At 43.6% G+C, this 11,004-nt stretch overlaps 1 pseudogene; it reads left to right on the top strand.

Annotated features, from left to right (window-relative positions):
* Positions 1-1,160: 1,160 nt before the first annotated feature.
* LOC127663829 (cytochrome P450 2A8-like) lies at positions 1,161-9,908 on the top strand (annotated as a pseudogene).
* Positions 9,909-11,004: the final 1,096 nt, after the last annotated feature.

The raw sequence follows: 11,004 nt of genomic DNA, 5'->3' as shown, positions 1-11,004 counted from the left end.
AGAGGGGGCTCTGAATGAAGGAAAGGGGGCAAGACAAGAAACAGAGGGAGAGAGAGAGAGAGAGAGAGAGAGAGAGAGAGAGAGAGAGAGAGAGAGAGAGAGAGAGAGAGAGAGAGACTCTGATCTCCTGCCTGATGCAGGGTGTCTTGGTGTCTGCAGTCAGCCCATCTCACTGTCACGTCTGACTCTCCACTCCTGTGTATGTCAATCACAGTGTACCAGTGTCAGCCTCTGCCCATGTCCCCGCCTCTTCCTTCAGCTCTGTGGCTTCACTGTTGATATGATTATTCACTGTTTATAATGTCTTTATTCTTCATATTCTTTTGTATATATTTGTTTCTTTGGAAATTCCATATATACTTATCTTATTTACCCTTTCCTCCCAAACTCCTCCTAGATTTACCTCGTCTCAAATTCCCATCTAATTCTTGTACTGTTTGATCATATTCCTTTCTGTCTTCCTCTCTGTCTTCCTGTCTGTCTACCAGGAGAGCTTCCTCCATCAGCTGCAGTGGGGCAGCTTTGACTGAATGAGGAAAGAAGAGGAGTGAATCCTTTCTGAAAATCTCATCTTCCAAAAGGAGAGACATTGGGATAGTTGAACTTGATTAGGTGAAAGCCAAGGACAGCATGAAGAAATCTTTCTGCAATGCACCACGCTCAAAATTTGGTAGGTGTGAATAAGCTAGCAGTGAATAGTTTTGTGGGGAGTCCAATAAAGGTGTGTGTGTGTGAATGAGAACATAGGTAGTGACCTGTGTGTAAGAAAAGATCAGGGAGAAATGCATTCCTTTGTATGTTAATAATAGCATTATGAAGATGTAAAGAATATGGAGGAGACAGTGTGGCCTTGCATTCTTTCCAGCTCCCATCCTGGTCACCCCACAGTCCACTGTGCTTTCCACAAATTCACTCAAGCCTCATACCAGATTTCATTCTTCCATTTTCTAATTGTTTGACACCAGGAATCACTCCAAAAGGAGATGCAACACAGCCTTAGCTATGACGTTCCCTTTTTAATGGTGAGGAAATGAGAGCCCAGAAGCAGAAAAAGTAGAGTGAACAGGACAGACAAAGGTTCAAGACCTTTAGCCTGAGGGTCTCTAAGTCATGTGCCCCTTTCACCCTCTCTGTCCTGTTTGTAGTGTCCCCATAGGAGAATGGATACCTTGATAACACAACAGCTACTGAAATTGTCCAAGGAAGGACAAGCCTCTGTTCAGGGTGTAAACAGTACAGTGGTGGCAGTGGAGGTGGGGTGGGGTTTGATTAATTAGAAGCCACTGGTCTGAGACTCTCAAACTAGTTTTGGTTTTTATTTCCCTGATGGTGTACGATGCCAAATTCTTTCTTTTTTAAAAAGTTTCTTTTCTTTTCTTTTATGTATTGACTCTACATTCTGCTCACTGTCCCGTCCTGGTCACCCCTCCCACAATCCTTCCTCTATTTCCCCTCCCCTACTCCTTTGAGGGCCAGGGTCCCTCTGTGTCTCCCTTCACCCTGGCACTTCAAGTCTTTGAAAGGCTGTGCGCATCCTCTCCCACTGGGGATGGACAAGGCAGCCCAGCTAGTAGAACACATTCCATGTGCAGGCAACAGCTGTTGGGATAGCATCTGCTCCAGATGTTCAGAACTCACATGAAAACCAAGTGCACATGTGCTACCTATGTGCAGGGAGGCCTAGGTTCAGCCCCTGTAAGTTCTGCTTATTAGATACTTGTTTTTTCTTTCCTTTTTTTTTGAGAACTGTCTGTTCAGTTCATTTATCTATTTATTGTTTGACAAATTCTTTTCCCACCCATTATACATATCTGCTCTTCACTTTGCCAACTGTGCTCCGTGCTAGGCAGAAGCTCTCTGAACTTCATATAATCTTATTTTTCATTTCTGGACATTATTTCTCTATCTCTGAATTTATTACACTGAATTTAATATGTATATATCTATACATAATAATTATGTTATAGCGACTTCTTGTATATATTGAGAATTCAGTATCCTCTCCCTACATTTTCTTTTAGAAGTCCAGAATTTGTTATTAAAATATTGTATTACAGTTTTGAACTTGTGCATGTGTGTGTGTGTGTGTGTGTGTGTGTGTGTGTGTGTGTGTGTGTGTGTGTAAACTCTAGGAAAGCTGTGGAAGTCAGTTCTTTCCTCCTGAGGACTAACTCACCATCATGCCTGCTGCAAGCTTCTTTACTCACTGTGTCATTCCATTGGAGTTTACAAATATGCTGAGTCCTACCATAAGGATATTTAGACATCCATATTTATTTTATACACAATCCTCATGGAGAGAACCTACGTGTCTCCCCAGAAGAAGAAAATGAAACCATGGAAACGATAGGAACATGGAAGAACCTAGAAACTACTAAGTTTAAGCAAAGTGTCCCAGACTCACAAAGACCAGAGTTGTGCCCCTTGTAAGAAGAAACCCTAGACTTGTGTGCACATATGGGGTTGTAGATCTTGGAAGTAGAAAGAGGAGACACAGCTATCATGAGAGAACATTGGCAATGGGGGAGAAAGAATAAGAGAATGTGTGTTCTGTACCAGGAGTGGGGAAGGACGGAGCAGGAAGACAGAGGGAATGGGTAGAAGAGTGGAGAGGGAGACCAGCGAGCGCAAGCTGTGTGTGGCTGTGCCATAGTGAAGCTCGTTATTTTGTGTGCTCAGTTTTTAGTTACACTCTTCTTTATTCTTGAGAGGGAATGTATACATGTGTAATGAAATATGATCACAACAACTCATTTTCTTCTTCCAAATCTTACCAAATTTCCTTTCCCAACGTCATGTCTTCTTTTTTGATAACCCATTAAATTAGAGCTGCTCATGTGTGACTGGGTGAGGAGGGGGCCATTCACTTAGAAAATGGGAATCGCACCAGTGGGAACACCCCTCCCCAAAGAATGGTTAGCTCTCTCCATCAGCTCTCAATTGCCAATAGCTCTTCATTAAGTCATAGGGTTTGGGGTGCACTTTCACCATTTATGCCAGAGTTGGCTGAGTTGACCTTGTCCAGGTCTTCTGTAAGTGACCCAGCTTTTGTGAGTTTATGAATGCAGCCACTATGTCACATCTAGAAGACAGCACTCCACAGTCCTCCTTCTCATCCTCCAGCTCCTACGTTCTTCCTGCCTCTTGTGCAAGATTTGCTGAGCCATTGTGGTGGTGGGAGGTCATTGGTTAAGACTTTCCAATTATTTAGGGCTGACCCTCCATCTCCTGTTCCTAGCACTGTGACCAATTGTGCATTTCTGCACTGATTTCTGTCTATTGCCTAAGAAGATTTCTCTGACTAAGGCTGAGAGCAGCCAGGGCCCCAAATATAAACCTAAATCCTTCAAAGGAAATTTGACAATGTGACCATTGTGTAAGCAATTTTAAGATCTAAGTTAACTTACAACTAATTAGGAAGTTTTGGGCCAGTTGGGGTTTTCCTCTGTGTTGGTGGTTGGTATTACTGCTTTATAAAACCAGCTCAGGCCTTCTGACAACTGAGATTTCCCCTGCTTTACTCCTCATCCTAAGCAATGTCCCAGGGACATGAGGACCTGGCTGTTTTCCCCTTTTCCATGCCACATGTGGGAATGGAATGTCTTGCTTATATGGTTATATGGTATCAGTCCTGGTCTCACTTTGAGGCTTCCTTAAGAATTCTTGGTATTGGGAGACAGCATAGGGTCAAAGAAAATGCAACAGCTGGAATCCAGTGCTGGCTGCAGGATCCTATTGGACATTCAATACACTTCACCTGCCAGGAACTCCAAACCCACAGGTCTGGATCCTCCATTAACCCCACATCTTCAGATCACAAATTCAGAATCTCCCCTCTAAGGTACTAACTTTCTATGCATTCTCACTAGAGGGTCCTGAATCCACAGCAACATGTCCTGTGCAATCAAATAAAAGTCCCAAGCCCCTGGATTATTTTTAAAACCAGAAATCCATGTCCCCGTGATGTTCTTTCTCTGTCTGAGACCCTCTAACTTATATCTGCATGCTTCCTTCACATGCAGATGTTACCATGTCTTCAATTATAGAAATGTCCTAATCCATACTCTCATCTCATTATGCAAACTTGGTACACTTTTCTTCTGTCCTAACATCCACTACATGTGAACCCCCTTCCTCTTCTCTTGCTGCCAGTTTCATAACCAAGGCAATGTCACCATGGGCAATAGCTGGGAGGAGAAAATGAGATAATTATTAAACAGGAGCTAGAGCCACCCTTCCAGCCTAGAGTATAAAGATACACCACCCCAGAGATAACCACCTGCATGTCCATCCCACTGCCTCCATGTTGGCCTCTAGGATGCTCCTGGTGGCTGTGCTGACCTGCTTCAGTGTCATAATCATAACATCTGAGTGGAGGCAGAGGAAAATCTTGAGGAAAATGCCTCAAGGACCTACCCCATTACCCTTCCTTGGCAACTTTCTGGACACAAAGAAGTTTTATGATTCCCTCTTAAAGGTAGTACTGGGCAGAGAGATGGTGCATTTGAGCTGTGGAGCATGCCCAGTGTGGCTCAGATTCTGAGGCAGAAGACTGACTAGGCCAGGATGCAGACATAGTTTAGAGGTTTGATACATCACCGCAATGCATCTATGTACCTGACATCAGGACATGGGATGTTCCAGGAATGGCCTCTCTAACTTGTCCCTTCACCGGATCAGGGAGCAGTATGTTCCTGTGTTCAACACTCCTCTGGGGCCTTGTCCTGCTGTGGTGCCATGGGGAAATGATGCCATGAGGGAGGCTCTGGAGAACTAGGCTGAGGAAGTCAGTGGTCGTGGAGAGCAAGCTTTCTTCACCTGGTTCTTCAAAGGCTATGGCGAGAATCACAGCACATGGGGAACTAGGCCTGACAGATGTGTAGTGGCAGGTTCCATGGCCTTCCCTGAGTGCCCTTTCGAAGCCCTTTCTGCCCTGGATCCACTTTCCTGTTTACTGTTAATTTGCTCTTTGGCCTTTTTGAGATTGTTTTAGAATTGTGTTCTCCCTGGATTTCTGTGGTTCTCTAACTGTCCCCCAGGTATCCTGCTTGGTATCCCTTTCTATTAGTGTCAGAAATAGTTTCAGTTATGTCTGGTTTTATGTGGAGGTCCTTGATCCACTTGGAGTTGAGCGTAGTACAATGAGATAAGAATGGATCAATTGGCATTCTTTTGCATGCTGACCTCCAGTTGAAGCAGCACCATTTGTTGAAAAGGCTATCTTTTTTCCATTGGATGTTTTTGGCTCCTTTGTCAAAGATCAAGTGACCCTACGTGTGTGGATTCATTTCTGGGTCTTCAATTCTATTCCATTGGTCCACTTGCCTGTCACTGTGCCATTACAATGCAGTTTTTTAAAACTATTGCTCTGTAGTATTGCTTGAGGTCTGGGATACTAATTTCCCCAGAAGTTCTTTTACAGCTATGTTCGACAGCAGCCCCTGCCTCAAATGAATAGGGCAGTGATTGATAAAAGATATGCAATGTTCTCTTCTGGCTGCCTCATATATACTTATGGGTGTGGACACCCACAGGCGCACTAGTATCCAGAAATAATCAGCACACAGATGTGCATGCACACACACACAGACACACACACACACACACACACACACACACACACACACACACGCACACACGCACACACACACACACACAGTGAGAGAGATGCACTCTGGCACTCATGCTCAATTAGGCACATACATGTGTGCAAAAACACATGCAGGCACGCTTCACAAATGCACACCTGCAGGGGAAGAATTTCCTCCAAGGGCATCTTCAAATTGTGAAAAAGTAGGCTGTTCTCATTGCCAATTCTGATTCTCCATCTTGCAGAAACTCCTCCCTTTGTCATCTCTTCATTTCTATCTTCTCTACTTCTCTCCCCTTTCTTACCCTCTCCACCATCTCTCCTCTTTTTAAAAACATCATTACTATTTTAAATAAATTCCAACCAGGTTGATAGCAAAAGTACAGAGATTCACCCAGGGAAAGACCAAGGAAGAAGGATTTTATGTTTGTTTCTTGCGGGGTATGAGGGAAGCCAGCACTTGGGGAGGGCCTTGATTGGTCAGACTCTCCCTTCCCACCTTCAATCTGAACCCAAGAAAAGTGAGTCCTGGGAAAACTCCCAGTGGTGTCTAAAAGAGTGCTAAGTGGAATTAAGATAAATGTCCCTCTACCTATAGGAGAAGAACCCCCAAATTCATTTTCCCAAGAGGAATCTGTTGATGACCACACTGAATCTTTTCTTCGTGGGCACAGAGATGGACAGCACAGCCATGAGCTTCAACTTCTTGCTCCTCATGAAGCACCTGCAGTTGCAGGTAAAGTTGAGGGAGACAGGGACGGTAGAGGCCACAGTCCACTACACCATGGACATTGGCTATCCCTACTCCAGTTCTCCCAGATATCAGGGATTTAAGATAGTCTCTGAAGGAAGCTGATCTGATAGGTACCCGTTGTGAATGCTGGTCACCATCTGACTGGTTTCTCGAGGTTCTTAGCATATTTTTAAGCTACTTTCAGAATTCTGAAGAAATGCAACAAATGGAAAAGCTGTGGGGTATTTTTCCTAATCAAGGAGAAAGTAAGGAATAGCTACAGTGTAAAGGAGTGGAGGGTTGAGCAGGATTTGCTGAGGAGCCCAGGCGATTGTCCAGGGTTTCCTTTTATGAGTTCAGAAAGACAAAGGGTTGATTGCTAAAGGCAGGGTGTGTGTAGTTTTGGGTTTTGATTGACAGGCTTGAGTTAAGTAAGCCTTTGCTAACTGGGCATGCCATTTCCCACAATGCATGTACTTATATAATCATGAGCATGTCTAATTTCAGGAAGACATAAGATGACAAATGGTTGATTGCTCAAAATTACAATTTGCCTTATTCAGCATGCACCTAAGACCTGCTTAGGCTAGAATGGTCCACTGTCTCTAGTTCTGAGATATATTCAATGGTATTGCTATGGTGATGTTCCATATGGTAGTGTGCCTTGTCTAGTGTGTCTGGGGCTCAGTGTTGCAGGGAATCCTGGCTTACTAATTTATCGCTGAAAACTTCCCATCTCATGCTGAGCCTCACTTGTATTTAAAAAAATGAAAAGGCCTGAACGTATTTGGAAACTGCTCCTCTCAATCGTAGAATGTACTTTGCTTTTTTTTCTCTTACCAATCTGTAAATGTCTCCTGCTAATGCCTCTGATTCTAGCCCAAGAAGGTTAATGGGATCCTATTCCAGCACCATATATAGCTAGCATCTACTGCAAATGGTCTATAACATTTCACCCATAATTCCACATCACCATATTTTTGCATATTTAATGAATCTTCCCTTTCTAAATGTATAAACACATCTCTTCTCAGCTATGGTGCATGAGGAGATTGACCAGGTGATTGGCAGGAACCAACAGCCTCAGTATGAGGATAGAATGCAGACACCTTACACCAAGGCTGTGATCCATGAGATCCCAGAGATATGGAGACATAATTCCTCTTGGTGTGGCTTGTAGAACTACCAAGGACATAAAGTTTTGGGGCATCCTCATCCCCAAGGTACTTCCCTGCCGAGCCTAAGAGTCTTCATTCCAGTCCTCTTGACTCAGCAGGCCATCCCCAGTCAGAGTTTTACACACTTCCTTCTCGATGAAAATTTTGCTCCTTCACCATGGTGTTTAAGCTGTCTTCAATCCTGGGTCTCCCTGTTTTTCAGGCATCAACCCCATGTTTAGCAAAGTCTCATGGTAAGGACCATGACTCTGTTTCTTTAGAATTTGTTACTTATGTTGAAGAGGCTCACGTCCTCCATACAGCCTGCTGAGGCACACAAACCCCAAATTGCTGTACCAGGGAGTGTGAACTTCTTCCTGGGCCCTCAACCTCTTGAATTGACAGGCATGGGCTTGCTCATTCCCTAACATTCTGTTCCAAGAGATTGTGAGTCTCTCAAGCGACTTTCCTCAGAGAACTTGAACCACCACTGCTCCAAGAGAACCTGTCACATTGGCCAACACTTCCCCCTTAGCTGAGCCCCTCTCCTTTTCTCCTCTTCCTTCCAATCTTGTGAGCCCTGAGGATGCTCATCTATCACCTTGCCTAATTAGTCCCATGGCTCCTGTCTTCCAGGGCACGGATGTATTGCCTATACTGGGCTCTTTGCTGAAAGATCCCAAGTACTTATCCAATCCCAATGACTTTAACCCTCAGCAGTTTCAGCACAACAGGGGGCAGTTTAAGAAGAGCAATCCATTTATGCTCTTTTCTGTTGGTAAGAGGCCCCTCCTCTCACACACAGGGCTAACACTTCCTGGCTCCCCTTCTGAAGAGTAGTCTTATATCTTTCTCCCCCTTTGATCTTACTGTTGGAGTCTACCTTCCAGACAACCAAGTGGACTGGGGTCAAAGGAAAGGCATGGTCAAACTCCTTTCAGAGATGGGAAAAATCATGGCTCAGGCTGAATCTGAATTGTTCCCAGGTCACACACACAGGTCTTCTCACTCTTTGGATGTAGAAACAGAGCAGCCACATTTGAGAGCCTATTTGTTAGAGGAGGATGTAGAGTTCCCATTGTGCCAGCCAATCATGTGTCCCCTTATCTCACATACAAGGGCAATGGAGAATCAGAAAGTTTATTCAGATTACAGTGCTGTGCAGGGGGCCAGACCAAGCAGGAAGTGATTGTCTATCTTTTAAGTTCTTCTTGAGGCAGAGGAGGGGGAAGAGTGTTGGAGGGTGGGTAAGACTCGGTCTTATGAGATATTTAGAGTTGCTGTATAATAAAAAGTTTACTTATCTACATTTAATTTGCTATGCTATTATAATTGAACTGCCTTCTGTGTTCCTCTGAGGTCAGAGACTGCAGTCTCAGTCACTTAGCACCTCATCCTAAAACAACAGGAGATTAAGAAAATCACCTTTGTTTGGGTTCTAACTTTCAACCTGCTACTTGGAAGTAGCAGGAAGAAAAAGGGACACTTAAAAGAGTTATAATATCATTTATTATTAAGTTGTAATAAGTTTCCTATAAACATAGTGGAGCATCAGAAACAATGAATTCATGAAATTCTTAGACAAATGGACGGAGCTGGAGAACATCATACTAAGTGAGGCAACCCAGTCTCAAAAGAGCAATCATGATATGCACTCACTGCAAAGTGGATATAAGCCTAGAAACGTGGAATACCCAAGACATAATCCACATATTAAATGATGTCCAAGAGGAACTGTGGAGTGGCCCCTGGTTCTGGAAAGGCTCAGTGCAGCAGTATAGGGGAATACCAGAACAGGGAATTTGGAAGTGGTGGATTTGGGAATAGGGGGAGGGAAGAGGGCTTATGGGACTTTCAGGGAGTGGGGAGCCAGAAAAGAGGAAATCATTTGAAATGTAAATAAAGAATATATCGAATAAATAAAAATAAAAAAGTTTCCTATAAAAGCTATCTATGGGGAAGAGCAGGAAGATCCTATGTGAAGGGAAAAGGAAAAATTCTTCTAAGTGGGAAAGGATAAAAAGTTCCCATTCAAAGTGGGGAAAGGCAAAAAGAGAAAGTCCTTTCTTCTTTGTCTTCAGTACATCTTTCAGAATACATGATACCATGGTATGATGTTCATCACAAGTTCACAGAAAACATCAAATCATAAATTGAGATAGAAGTAGGCAACAGAGAATGTTTACATGCATATCCATTAGGAGTAATTATCTAGCTAAGATTTATTACCTGTCTCTGCTCCACAGGTTCACTGAAGGTTTAAAACCCTAAGTAAGTGAATGTTTGCATAGATAAACCCAGTCAACATTTTATCTGCTGTCCTAGCATCTATGATAAATCTTTAGTTCCCTTTTCATGACCTCTGGTTAATTGTTTAACAACCTCTTGGCATGTGCTCTGAGTAGGAGAAGGTCTGGTTCCCATCTAAGAGCAATTAACTTGTGACACTTGGGAGACTGACAGAGTTCTCATTGCAGTTTTGACTATCAGAAAAAGGGCCCAATTGCATTCCTATTACAAAAGAGCTTCATAATTACAGATATAATTTTAGGAATTCTTATAGATCATCATTAAAAGTTAAGTCATCTGTTTGTCTATATAGCGTCACTATAAGACAGGGCATCTTCATGGATCTGCAGCAATCTGCTCCAAAGGAGTGTGCTATTATTTATTGGTTAGTATGTATGTTTAAGAATAACAAGAGGATAAGCATATTAATAGCAGGAATCTTTCCTAAAATGAGTCCCTTCCAGCCTTGCTTAATAAGGGCTCACCTATTGCAGATTGCAGATTATATAATAATCTGAAGCAGGCCAGGAACCACCTATTCCATCCCCCTCCACCTACTTCTTTGAAGGTGTTTTTCTATCCATCCACTCCCACCTCTCCTACCTTGCATTCCCCTACACTGGGGTATCGAGCCTTCACAGGACCAAGGGCCTCTCATACTATTCATGCCCATCCTTTGCCATCCTCTTCTACATATGCAGCTGGAGTTGTGGGTCCCTGCATGTATACTCTTTGGTTGGTGGTTTAGTCCCAGGAGCTCTGTGGTTGGTCTGGTTGGTTGATATTATTATTCTTCCTAGGGGGTTGCAAAACTTTAAGGTCTTCAGTCCTTTTTCTCACTCCTCCATTGGGGACGCCATGCTCAATCCAATGGTTGGCTGAAGCATTTGCCTCTGTTTATGTCAGGCTCTGACAGAGCCTCTTACCATACAGCTATATCAGGTTCCCTGATCTACAGAGCCATCTCGGTCTACAGAGCTAGGTTCAGAACAGACAGGTCTACACACATATTCTCCCTCTGTGTCTGTGTCTGTGTCCGTGTCCGTGTCCGTGTCCATGTCCATGCCCATGCCTGTGCCCGTGCCTGTGCCTGTGCCTGTGCCCAAGCTTGTGTGCCTGTGAGTGTATCTTTGTGTGTCTGTGAATCTCTCTCTCTTTCTCTCTCTTTCTTCCTCCCTCTTTCCCTCTCTCAAATCAATCAATAAATCAAACAAAAATACCCAAATCCCCTAAAC

This window comes from Apodemus sylvaticus, chromosome 1, assembly GCF_947179515.1.
Source record: "Apodemus sylvaticus chromosome 1, mApoSyl1.1, whole genome shotgun sequence".
NCBI classification, from domain to species: domain Eukaryota; kingdom Metazoa; phylum Chordata; class Mammalia; order Rodentia; family Muridae; genus Apodemus; species Apodemus sylvaticus.
The sequence above is the reverse complement of the archived record's forward strand: the minus strand, read 5'-3'. Positions and strand labels throughout refer to the sequence as shown.